This window comes from Neophocaena asiaeorientalis, unplaced genomic scaffold, assembly GCF_003031525.2.
Source record: "Neophocaena asiaeorientalis asiaeorientalis breed wild unplaced genomic scaffold, Neophocaena_asiaeorientalis_V1.1 scaffold136, whole genome shotgun sequence".
NCBI classification, from domain to species: Eukaryota; Metazoa; Chordata; class Mammalia; order Artiodactyla; family Phocoenidae; genus Neophocaena; species Neophocaena asiaeorientalis.
The window spans coordinates 943438-957232 of NW_020185333.1; the positions used below are offsets into that span (position 1 = coordinate 943438).

The 13795-nt window shown below is 40.3% G+C and overlaps 1 protein-coding gene across 2 annotated transcripts in view; it reads left to right on the plus strand.

Moving 5' to 3' along the window:
• ZBTB20 (zinc finger and BTB domain containing 20) overlaps positions 1-13795 on the plus strand; it is a 165979-nt gene that overhangs the window by 33910 nt on the left and 118274 nt on the right. The window contains exon 1 of one of the 2 annotated variants that reach the window (XM_024735375.1): positions 13660-13749. The exons of the other annotated variant lie outside the window; for it this stretch is intronic. The gene's annotated coding sequence lies outside the window, so the exon portion shown is untranslated. Of the gene's footprint in view, positions 1-13659; positions 13750-13795 lie in introns of those variants that run through there. 2 annotated transcript variants of the gene reach the window in all.

A 13795-nucleotide genomic window follows, 5' to 3' on the forward strand; every position in this document is an offset into this window, starting at 1 on the left:
AAAAAAAAAACAAAACAAAACAAAACAAAAACAAAGAGACAGAACCCTAAGACAAATGGTAAAAGCAAAGCTATACAAACAAAATCACACAAAGAAGCATACACATACACACTCACAAAAAGAGAAAAAGGAAATATATATATATATATATAAAGGAAGAGAGCAGTGAAATCAATAAACAAATCTACCAATGATAATAAACTCTAAATACTCAACTAAGATAAACATAAAACCAGAAACAAATTAGATGTAGACCCCAAGTCTACAGTTGCTCCCAAAGTCCACTGCCTCAATTTGGGGATAATTTGTTCTATTCAGGTATTCCAGAAATGCAGGGTACATCAAGTTGATTGTGGGGTTTTAATCCACTCCTCCTGAGGCTACCAGGAGAGATTTCCCTTTCTCTTCTTTGTTCGCACAGCTCCTGGGGTTCAGCTTTGGATTTGGCCCGGCCTCTGCGTGTAGGTTGCCTGAGGCCATCTGTCCCTGCCCAGACAGGACGGGGTTAGAGGAGTGGCTGATTAGGGGGCTCTTTCTCACTCAGGCCATGGAGGTGGGGGGGTGGGGGTCGGGGGAGGTGACGGAATGTAGGACAAGCCTGCGGAAGCAGAGGCCAACGTGACATTGCAACAGTCTGAGGCGTGCCATGTGTTCTCCCGGGGAAGTTGTCCCTGGATCACAGGACCCTGGCAGTGGCAGGCTGCACAGGCTCCTGGGAGGAGAGGTGTGGATAGTGACCTATGCTTGCACACAGGCTTCTTGCAGCAGCAGCCTTAGAATTTCATGCCCATCTGGTGTCCATGCTGATAGCCGCAGCTCGCGCCCATCTCTGGAGCTTGTTTAGGTGGTGCTTTGAATCCCCTCTCCTCATGCACCCCGAAACAATGGTCTCTTGCCTCTTAGGCAGTTCCAGACTTTGCCCCAGACTCCCTCCCGGCTAGCTGTGGTGCACTAGCCCACTTCAGGCTGTGTTCACACAGTCAACCCCAGTCCTTTCCCTGGGATCTGACCTCTGAAGCCCAAGCCTCAGCTCCCAGCCCCCACCCGCCCTGGCGGGGGAGCAGACAAGCCTCTCAGTCTGGTAAGTGCTGGTCAGCAGTGATCCTCTGTGCAGGAATCTCTCCGATTTACCCTCTGCACCCCTGTTGCTGGGCTCTCCTCCGTGGCTCTGAAGCTTCCCCGCTGCCACCCCCCATCTCCGCCAGTGAAGGGGCTTCCTAGTGAGTGGAAACTTTTTCTCCTTCACAGCTCCCTCCCAGAGGTGCCAGTCATGTCCCTATTCTTTTGTCTCTGTTTTTCCATTTTTCTTTTGCCCTACCCAGATACATGGGGAGTTTCTTGCCTTTTGGGAAGTCTGAGGTCTTCTGCCAGCATTCAGTAGGTGTTCTGTAGGAGTTGTTCCACGTGTAGATGTATTTCTGATGTATTTGTGGGGAGGAAGGTGATCTCCGCATTTTACTCTTCTGCCATCTTGAAGGTCGCTCTAGAGGTAGGCCTTTTAAAGATGAGTTCAATGATGAAGAAAGACTCCAGCTCTGAAATATGCCTCTTCACCATTAGTGATTTGACTGTTTTGACCATCTATCTCCACTTCTCTAGATCAGTCTTTACCTTTGGGCTCCATAACATCTGTTTTCATGATTCTCCTATTCATCTGAATGTTCCTTCTTGCCCCTTCATGCATTCTTCCTTCATCTGCCCACAAAATGTAAGTTTGCCTTTCTTTCTTCCCTCACTGCATTATTGAAGTGTGTGAGCAGTTTTAGCTTCATCCAGACATTTGGATCACCTCCCTGAAGATCTGAGTATCTAGTCCTAGCTTATAGTCTCAGGTACCACAGACATGGTACCAGCTGCCAACTAGACAATCGCACCTGGATGTGCCACCAAGAGCATCTCAAACTCCTACTGCTGTCCTTTGAGTATGCTAGAAGCTAATCAAATCAACCCCAAATACAGTTCATGCCTTACTATCTCCATGCTTTTATTCATCCCATGCTGAACAGTTGGAACTTTTCCCACATTCCAAAGTCCATCTCAAACACTGCCGTCTTAGGGTAACTTTTTTCAGTGTCCATCATCAGATGATATTCCTCAAGCCACTGAACCTACGGAATTTTGTTAGCAACACTTTATGGTAATGGCTTTATTTTGCATTGTATTTTAGTTACGTGGTATTTGTTTTCTCCCATATTCTAAAAATTATGGTTATGGCTTCTTATTCTTCTTTGTAACTATTTTCTAGATCTTAGGTTCTAACAGAGTCTTTTACTCATAGCAGGTGCTCATTAAATATATATTGAATTAAATTGGGTTTATGTATCAATGGTCGTATGTGCGTTAGGGTTTGAAAGACCCAGAAAACCCACCTACCCAAAGTGTCTCCCCTACTTTCCAGGCCATAATATCTTGCTTTGGAGACTTGCTCTTCCACAAATGGGAATTTTCCACTAAGTTATCTCTTTTCATTCCCTAGAAAGTAAACTATTGACTGGTTAAGTTACTCTGCCTTCTAAGATCTACTCATTATATACTAAGAGGGAGCAAAGTCTTGAAAGAATAGGCAGAGGTCAGGTCAGGTATGTTCTCTAGGTAGTAACACATAGGAAAATGTACCTGAGACAGGTAGGGTAATGGAGAGTAGCTTGGGCTGTATCACTTTCTAGCTGTATGCCTTACATTTCTTAGCTGCAAAATGGGATGATAATAATATTTTCTACCTGACCGAGATGTTATGAGACTAAGTAAATAGTACTAAACTGTAAAGAATAAATCCTAAACAATAAAGTACTTAGAATAATATCTGGCATACTCTAAGTGCTAAGTATTAATATATATGGCATATATAGTATATATATAATCATATGTGTATTAAGCATATATGTATATACCTAATACATATACATTTAACAATTATTAGAATTGTAATTGTTATGTCACCCCATGAACCTGATGGCACATCCCAAAGAAACTCCTAGATAGCCAGAGACTTTCTGGGGATGGAGAGTGTAAAAGAAAATAGAACAGGCTTTGTCAGACAGACCAAGGTGTGACACACAGGTTGCCACCTGTCAACTCTGCGCCTTGGGGAAGTTACTTAACCTCTGGAAGCCTCAGCTTCTTCATCAACAAAACCAGAATGCCCACTTTTACATATACTTTGAGGGTTAAGTGAGTTTTTGTTCTCCCTAGTGATTTTAAGATTGGATCTGATTCTTTTGGTGATTCCTATCCTTTTTCTGAACTTCACAGTTGTTTTCTTGATAAATTAGATTCCAGACTTTTTGTTTTGAAGCAAACTTGAAAGAAATGGGTGGCACTGTTCAAAAGAAAAAATGGTGGCAGTACCAGCTAATAATTTCAACATATCAATAATTTAATGCAGTAGTGAAATGGTCACCAATTAATACGCACCAAGCCTGACAGACAACAAATAATTATAAAACTGTGGCTAAATCCTTAATCTAGAAAAAACTTACCAGTCAGAGCAGGTTTTGTTGTTGTTGTTGTTTTTAATGAAATATGTTCTATCTATGGAAATAATTAACTGTACTAATCCACAGGTTTTACAGTTGATCATTTTTTTTAAGTACAAGAATTTAGATTTTTACTGAAAACAGAAAGTCCTTTCCATGTAGTCCTATTAGAAAGGATTTTTGTTGCGGGGGGAGGGATGGGAGTGGAGGGGGGAAACAAAGGAGGGAAAGCAGTCTTGAAAATATCTACAAACTCCCAGATATTTGGATCTGAAAGAAAAAGAAGCTTGGAATGTACTTCTCACATTTAGTCCTGTAGTTGTAGTGCTGTGATGCGGCACTTAATGCTCTAGGGGACCTTGCAAGCGTTACAAATGCAACCAAAAGTCTCATAAAAACAAGCCTCTTAACAGTATGTGAGCTGGTCTGCAATGGCCTCAGGAAATCCCCCCAGCTATTCACGTCCTTTTTACCCACTACATTCTCTGACTCAAAGGGAAACCTCACTTCACCTCCTTGACCAGAATTGAGCAGACATTGATTTGGTTACCCAGTGCTTTACTTATTCATTTATTAGTCTTCATCATTTGTATTCCACTAGAACAAAAGAATATATCTCTGCTTTGCATTAATTTAAGTTTAAGGATGTGCAAATGCGGTTTTGTGAGAGAGTGCATATTTATGTTTATGTAATTTGTGTGTAGCTTGCTTTAATTTAAAATATTTGCCGTCAAAGCTGTAGTACATACTCACCATCACCTTCATTGTGCAGAATGATTCTGCTTGATACATTAGCTGAATTCCTAAAAATGTTGCATGTAAAGTGAGCTTTTTAGAAGAGAATCATGTTTTTCTATTTACTTCTACAATTAGTCAGGTTAAGTGTCACATGGGAAAAATAAGTGGCCCAATCCATAATTTAAAAAAAGAATTAAGAATTGCAACTTTCACCTCAGTGATAATGATGCCTTTATCTATGGCCACTTTATGTGGCTTAATTGCCACCAAGAAAAGCCAATAAGAATTGAATCCAATTAAAAAGCAGATATTTTGGAAGCAAATGCTATGTGTAAACCACTGTACTGGAGGCATTGGGAAATTCAGAGAAGTGTAAGTCAGGGTTTATTATAGTCTAGTTAAGGGTGCACAACAGAAAAGATGGGATTGTATACAACAGTGAAAGATTTAAATAACAGTTCTAGATATTTAGATATGTCCTTTGCACAATTACATTAATGATTTATATTAAAATATACCAGGTAATTTCCCTGCCATTGGAAGGACTCATTGATTGGGTACCACCTATTCTTAGAGCTACTGAGTGGCAACAGTGCATGGGCTCTTCATCTGAACTCGACTCATAGGTTAGTTTAAACAAAGTTTGGGCAATTCAAGCAATAATAATTTGCATCGTGGCAAGATACATGTTCCTGTCTTTTGAAATGTTGAACACCCAGTAGCTTTGCTACAGATTTTCCTTCAGGAATGCTTGTTGAACTAATAGACATTTCTAAGTAGGTGTTTGATGTTGAGCAACCAAGGAATGGCCTTTGAAGATATTTTCACTCCTCAATACCAGCTTTGGATGCTATGTAGCTTTTATTTTGAATCTGTTTTTACTTAGGGAATATTGGCCAGAACAGAACCATAATAAATTCTGCAACAGTGTCTATTTAATGTATAACTGATCATAATTGACCCAAAGATCATATAGGGATTTAAAGGAAATAACATCCTTAGTTACCACCTTAACTATAACCTGACAAAAAGATTAATGTAAGTTAAGGAGAAAACCATGGTGTTATATACAACTTAAATGCCTGAAAGTGTGCAGGCTGCCATATGCAGCATTTCCATATATACCTTTACTCTTCTGTTGAAGTGTAAGTAATAACATCAATAGTGCCAAGCAAATGGGATCTTTAGCTTACAAAGCATTTAGAATATATCATTCCTTTTGATCCTCAACTTGTGATCTCAACAATTTGTGAGATTATTAAGTCACATATCCACATTTTACAAATGAAAAATCTATGAATTTAAAAGGGCAGATGACTTGCTTAAGGACACAGAGCTCTTAAAAGGTGCAGCTGCTTCCCCTGATGCACACGTTGTGACTGGCTCAGAGGAAGTAACAATCCAAGCAGAATCTTTTCCACACCACAACTGTCCTGCAAGGCACCAGGCACCAAAGAGTTGACAAAATGTGACATGTAGACTTTAATCTTGATAGGATGGAAGAGCCCTCAGGCCAAAAGGCATACCTACTATGATTTCATGCAAGAAGGAAAAGGGATGGTTATGTATCTTTTATAAGATATATTTTTCCCGCTTATACAGAGTCCTTGATAAATACTGTGAATTTTCATTACTAAGAAATTGGATAAAATCCTGATGGTTTTCCATGAAAATCATGGTTGTCTCTGAACTGGTTGTGTGAGAGTTTTTTCGGCTCCTTAAGAGATTGGACTTCAATATCTAAAAAAGTCTCAATCCTGATCTGGACAACCCTTCCCACCTACCAGGATTTATATCTTTTCCATTGAAAAATCTGTGAATATAATCAGTTGTCTTTGAGCTGGCTTCCTGGAGCTTCTTACTTACTTAAGAATATGGTATGGGGCTTCCCTGGTGGCGTAGTGGTTGAGAGTCCGCCTGCCGATGCAGGGGACACGGGTTCGTGCCCCGGTCCGGGAGGATCCCACATGCCGCGGAGCGGCGGGGCCCAGGAGCCATGGCCGCTGAGCCTGCGCGTCTGGAGCCTGTGCTCCGCCACCGGAGAGGCCACAGCGGTGAGAGGCCCGTGTACCACAAAAAAAAAAAAAAAGAATATGGTATGGAAATGAAAGAGATCATGGGCCGCTTTACTAAAACTGAGTGGCACTGGGAATTTATAAAGAAGTATGACTCTGAATCTCACAAGCCACAGGCTTTCATTGGTGATATAGCATTCAAAACTGCCACTGCATTTTGTTACCTGATGAACAAATCAAAAAATTCAGCACCTGGTTCTGGAAGCTAAAAATGTCAGTGGGTCCTCCATTCATTATCACATCATTTAAAAGTCTACAGACTTCCAGGCTTCATTTTTGGCTTGGAGAATTAGAACTGACATTTGAGCTTCTTGAACTTTTTTTTACTCTTATTTCTTCAGAGCCTCGGTTAATGTGAAATATCAAGGTGATATCCCCAACACCTTGGTCCCAGGACACTCGCAATCCAAATTGATGTTTCTTCCATAATAATAATGCTGCAGTTATAAAGTATATAGTGTTTTCATATTCATGATCTTATTATGTCCTATATTAGCCTTTTGCATAGACAGGGCAATGATTAATAATACTACTAATAATATAATATTGTCATCCCCATTTTGTATGTGATGAGATGAACTAAGAACATGATCTAAGGTCATATAGTGGGCAAGCAACAGAGCCACAATTAAATTACACCCAGATGGACAGGTGATATCACTCAGAGTCCAACATGTTTTTCACTTGCCAGATCTCACAGATTTGCCCTATGATTCTCAGCTAGACTTTAGAAGTATCTAAAGAGCTTATTAAAACAGAGGCACTCAGATAGTCACCTCTGAGTATCTGATTCAGTAGGCCTAGAGTAGGGTCCAAGAAGTTATTTTTCTAACAAGTTTCTAGACAATACTGATGCTGCCAAAAACCACTCTTTAGGAGCACTGTCCTCAGGTTGTATGCATATCTGAGTGGCAAAGTCCGAAGAAGAAAGTTTGTTTTGCATGATGTTGCCTTTTGCTGCTTCTTTTCTCCATTTCTGACCTCCACTAGGAAAAAGTAGAACAAATTTGGGGTGGGGGCTAGCAAGAGGGCACCTCACTGTTTAGAATAAGTTTCGATCTTCTTGCACTCAAGAATTACACAGCAAAACCCTTCAGTTTGCTTCTAACTAGAACCTACCGTTGACTGTGGTAGATTAACTTGGAGATGAATACCAACCCACCAATGAAGAGCTGCTGTAAGACTGGACATAGGCAAGTGTGATTAGATGGATCCATAGGCAACTGATCCATTAATCAATAATCTTTACATATATTTCTCCACGTCAACTTAGGAGGAAGTCCTTAAGGGCAAGAAGGAGAGACCCATTCTTGACCTATCCTAGTCAATATTTTTCTGAAGACTAATAAGAAATCTTGTATCACAAACTCAGTTTGAATCAACAAAGTAATATATCTGCTTTAAAAAAAAAAAAGCTAAGAAATATTTTAGCTGTGTTGTGAAATAATGTCCAGGTCAAGGTAGCTGATAGTAGGGCTGGTTCCTCTGGAAGCTCTAGGGAAGAATCCATTTCCTTGCCTTTTCTAGCTTCTGGAGACCATCTGCACTCCTTGGCTCATGACCCCTTCCACAAATAACTCCAACCTCTTGTTTCTGTCATCACATCTCTTACTATTAGCTCTGACTCTCTGTCTCTCTCTTATAAAAATCCTTGTGATTACATTTAGATCACATCCACAAGACTCCTTTGCCATATAAGGCAACATTCGTAGGTTCTGGGGATTAGAGATATCTTTTTCCGGGTCATTATTCAGCCTACCACAGTTCCATCGTGGCATGTCTATCAGACTACACGTGGAACACAGAACCCCTTTCTCAGCACCAGAGTTTAAGAGCCCCTTTAATAAAATATGTCCAAAAGGAGGGTGGTCAGGACTATGAAAGGCAAGCGTGTGACAGCCATGTTGCCCACGGTGGCTGAGGAGGGCATGGGACCAAGAAACAGACAAACTGGGTTCCACTACTTATCAGATAATATGTCTAAGCCACTCAGCTTTTCTCTGTAAACTGAAAGAACCAGAGAATCTCCTAAATACCACCTAGGGCTAAGATTCTGTGCTTTTATAAAATTTATCAAGCTGTTTCTAGATGACATTTAAATTTAAAACCAAGAGTTTGTTTACTATCTCTAATATTCAGTATAAATATTGTCCACTTTTCTTTTGAATTAAAAATTCACTTAAATTTTGAATTTAGAATGTGTTATCCAAGGACTTCTTGCTATAAAAATAGTGGTGAGGCTATAAAAATCTCTAGTATAAGTGCTTTTCCCTTGCTAATTCTTAAATATCCTACCCAATAATACTACTTTAGTCTAAGCATCAAATCACTAGTCTTCAGGCAATAAGTATACCCCTTTTACATATTGGAAACTCGAGGTACAGAGGAAATAAATTGCAATTGCATATGAAGACGTAAGAGAGTTAACAGTTGTTGCCTCCAGCTTTTCTGAGATATCATCTACCACCACGGCCAGATGTGATACCAGACAATGTGTTAAATATGCCGAGCAGAGTGTACAGACCTTGTCCCAAAGATGTCAGTCTCAAAGCATGAGAAACAAACTAGAGGACAGTCACTGAATGACTGCTGTCATTATTACAGGGGTCAAAGAAGTGGGAAAGGGCTCGGGTTTTATTTTTTTTTTTTTAATTTAATTTAGCTTGTTCTCTGATAAGGGCGTGGAAGTTGACCACTGATTCTCAAAAGAAAACAGGTCTAGTTTGATACAAATCTCTCTGCAGCATTAGAGTCATCCCACAAACACCAATTTCAAATGATGATTTACAGAGGGTCACGAAGAATAATTTGGAGGAAGTTTATAGGAAGGAAAGCTTTGAGAGCTGAACCAGAAAAGGTGCTTGAAAGTAAATCAAATTATGGCATACATTGAATTATGGCATTTATTAGTATGTGCAGAGTATACATGGAATTTTGAACTAAAAGCTGAGGAAGCAAAGATCTAGACACTCTCATGCATAGTAAACAAATTAACCCTTTATTCTTTTCCTATCTATGCTCCTTACATTTGGTGACTTGTTCATACAAATGTACACTGAAAAGGACTAATAAACCACGCTCTTCCATGGATGCACTTAACTATTTGTGCACATGACTAAAATGGATGCCTCTAGGAGATTTTCTTTGGTATCATGTAGACACAGTCAGTATTTCAAAGGTCAAGAATTCTTTGGGAAAAAGAGGTGGTCTGTGTGCGTTTATGACTGGCAAACTTTCCTAAGCTTATTAAATTGGGAACCCTTGTCCTTTTCTTCTTTATTTGAAGATTACTCTAGTAATATGTTTGGTGAAGAAAAATGCTGCTAAATAAGTCAGGGGCTAATAACTGGATTAATGACTATTCTGAAACCTATGAGTTCAATATACTATGCCATTCGGGACCTAGTCTTACTTTCTACTTTAAAAGATCGGTTTTCATTGCTGTTTTTTATGCTGGAAACTGCACAGTATAAGGAAATCAGCTTATCATGAGCAGGTCATCAGCTCTTGAAATATCTGCCCATGAGAAAAAAAAAAATGATTGGAATCCTGTCACCAAGGAAATGGTTTAAAAATCTGTTTATTTCAGTGCCAAACAAAAATCTCAACTAGTTATCTTTATTTTGCAATAACTTTAATTCTTTTGCCCATTCATTCATTTATTACATGGCTACTATATACTAATCATTTAGAAAAAAAGAACACCCTAGATGATTATACAAACCTTAAATATAGCTATATGTTTGTGTGTGTTCCTATGCTTTTTTAAAGAGCACATTTATGACAGGAAGTGAAGAATGGCATAGTCAGGAAAAAATTAAAGAGACACGATGTAATTATCTGAACTGGAATTAAGCCAATTAATAACCCATGTGCTAACACTACCCTCAGAGTGCTGAAAATGCCATCAGATATTTAAATGCCCTGGGTGGTCATAGCCAGCGATCTTCACCTCATCCATTTTCAGCACCGTCCAGGGACGTGGCTGACCCTGGCTTCTGAGGAAGGGCTGCCACCTGAAGTGAGCTACAGAGGAGGTACAGATTGTATAGTCCTAGCACAATATTCTCTCAGGTGATCGTGAATGGATTTGCACTTATTTTGTAATGAAATCGAAACACTGGTGTTTTATGCATTTGCTCATTTATTCAACACATATTTACTGAATACCTACCATGTGCCAGCCCAGCATTATGGCTAAGAATGCAGGCTTTAAAGTCAGATTGCCTGTGTTTTATCTCTGGCTCCACACTTACTAGCTGTGTGCTCTTGAACAAGTCACCTAAGTCTTCTATGCCTTGATTTTCTTTTCTATGAAGTGAGGATTTGTGGTACCTAATTCATAGGGTTGTTGTGGCACTAAAGTATGATGAAAAATGTTAAGTACTTAGCAGAGTGCTCATCACAAATCAAGTGCTCAGTGATATCTTGGTTATTATTATTATTAGCCAGGAGATATACCAAGGTCTGGAAACGAAGAGCTCAAACACCCCTCAGATAATCCCTGAAGTTTAGATTCCAGAATTTAGGGCTTTTAAACTTTACCCTTTCCAGCAGAAGTCTGTATTAGACTTCTGGATCTGTATTAGATCCTTGCTTTGTTATGTGCATTCATGTCTTAAACCTGCATGCTTTGAACATAATACACACAGCACATCCAGAGTATGCAGTTTTGTTTATTCACACCCTCATTTTCTGCCTTCCTCAATAAAAGCTCAATAAAAGCTACCATGTAATGACCAGCCACGGATTCTATCTGTGTTAGCTCATGTCATCCTCAAAATAACCTTATGGGATGGATATTACCACCTTTTACAGACAGGGAAACTGAGACTGTGAGAGCAGCTGTGACTTACACACTTTTACAAAGGTCTGTTTGACTCCAAAGCTCATTCCCCTTTCACGCAGGTCACCTAGAACGCATTCACTAAGGACTGCACTTCTCTGCCTTGGGTTCTTGCCTATCAGGTGCTTGGAGATCTGCAGGAGGACCTACCAATGTCAAAATCACTGATTCCTCTTCCCCCTAAATTGATTGACTGTGGACCGTATGTTTTAGACATGTCACAACAGCCATTGTTAAAGAGGTTGTCATGCAAATAAGCTAAATTACTCTGGCCATGACTTCTCTCTGATTACTTGCCTTTGAGTGGGCTCCCAGGTGCCTGACATTTCTTTCAGTTTTCTTCTGTCACCCTAAGTAGCAACATCGTTGCTGAAGCATGACTGAGAGTTTTCACTTTTATATACACCATGATTCTTGTCTTAGGACAAGAGACTTAATCTCTCCAGTAACATCTGATAGAACTGTTCTCTTCTTAAGCACCCCTTTCCCCCTCAAAAAAAATTTACCTTCAATTATCTGCTGTTAAGAGGAAGATCCTTACTGAATATGATCATATATGTCCAAAAAAGGTACCATCAAATACATAGGCAGATAATACAGTTTCCCCCTTTCTATTTTAGTAGCTCGTTTCAAATGAAATATATAGGAAAAGTTGCCTATAGCTAATCTTTCAGATAGAAAATCTCATCAGTGATTGAAAATGACACTGTAAACTGAAAGAGTCAATCTCTTTCACCTACAGTGTGCCTACATTTTAAAAATGAGTTGTATGAAAGAACACATCTTTTTACATTGTGATGTATAGCGGATGATATTCACAAAGAGAATTGCAAACTCTGGGAGAGGTCTTTGTAGATCGATCAACTGGCCTTCACTAGCTTGGAATGTGGCACCAGCTAGCTATACCTTGCTGAGACTGGGCCTGTACAATGCAATATTTTTCTGCTTTTCTCTGAGAATGAATTAAGCACTTAAATCCCTACCCCTAGAATTCAAAATGAACCCCCAAAAATTTCCACTTAGCTATTTAGACATTTTTAAGAATTAGAGGTCTGTGCACTAGCTGTATAGGTGGAAGAATCTTATTATTATGAAGACAAGGGTGATTTCCATACCTGTTGGGCCAGAATCTTTAAAGAAAGCTGGAAGTTGGCTGGTATGATGGAAACAGCACTGGTGGAGCCCTGGGTTCCAATGTCGACAGTGCTGTTGCCTTTATGATTTATTAGCCTGAGTCTCTGGCCCTCAGTTTCCTCATCTGCTAAATTAGGGCGTTGGAGAGATTGATCTCTGTGGCTTTTCCCGGCTCTGGTATTCTCTGGGTCTGCGAATCGCCTTCAGTGTCTGCCATAGTCTGCCTTGCCAGCTCTGTTTGTCACAAAGATTAATCCATTTTAACTGTACCTTGGAGTGCTCCCGAGAGAGAAGGACGGATGGATTGTTTTGCACCTATTATTGCATCAGAACTTTTGCCTTTTTAGACGAGATCGTGCAGTGCCTAAAATCTGTCTGCCTGTCTGCCCACTGACTTTGTGCTGATCTCTTGCCACGGTTCCTCTTCTTCCAGCATCCATCTCCCTCCAAGATCTAGACTCGGCATCCGACTGTACCTGTCTTGTTCTCTGCAGCATCTGTCTGCTACACTCCTAGACCATCGTTAATAAACTTTCACACATTACACACAGACCCTAATATGCTGGCACCTGCACATAAAAATCTACGTTGATAAAACTAGGGTAGAAAACTCCATTTTTTAAAAAGACCTCTATCTAGTGCCATTTACATTTGCACTTTTTGTTTAGTTGTAAGTTTTAATAGTTCCCCCTTTGAGGATTTGTCAGTAGGAGCAGTATTGCTTATCAGAACACACCAACAGTCTTTTTGTAATATTCGCTTTTCCCCTTTGGTTCAGCCGAGCCTGCTGACAGATCATTCAAATTCAATTGTTTTATGTCTAAGCCGAACAGCTAATTAAAGTAGGGATGATTAACCTGACTGGCAGTGTCGCTCTCCCTCTCGCGCTCTCTCTCTCCCTCTCCCTTTCTCTCTCTCCCTCCCTCCTGTTCCAATCAGTCTTTTTCTCACACTCTCTCTCTCTCCTTCCGTGTCTCTCTCCCTCTGTCTCTCTCCCCCTCTCTCTCTCTCTCTCCCCCACCTCTTCCTCTCGGTCTCTCCCTCCCTCGGTTGGTCTCTCTCTCTCTCTCTCTCTCTCTCTCTCTCTCTGTCTCTTGCTCTACTGTTTTTTTTTTTCCTCTCTCTCTCTCCTAAACGTGGTCTGCTTGCTGATGGCAGAATGGCACTCGGAGATTTGTGCATTGTGTCTGGTTTCCTACGGGCAGGCTGACCCAGTGCCTCCAGGGACTTATCAATAGACCACTCAGAAGAGACACAGACAGGAGAGAGGAGGAGGGGTGGGGGGAGAGAGAGAGAATCAATATCAAGAATAGAAGGAGCTCCGAAGCCATTTTTTTTTTAAAGAAGTATCGGGACTTGGGAGAGGGTGACAAAGAAGGTTTTTCAAAGAGGCAGTGGAGGAGGTTCTAATAAATTTGGAAGGAAACAGTTCCCTGTCTTGGGAAAAGGAGAACTCCTGACTGATTAGCATTCACACCAGGTATGAGATGTTCGCTACCCCTTATCACTGTGTCGCAACCGAGATG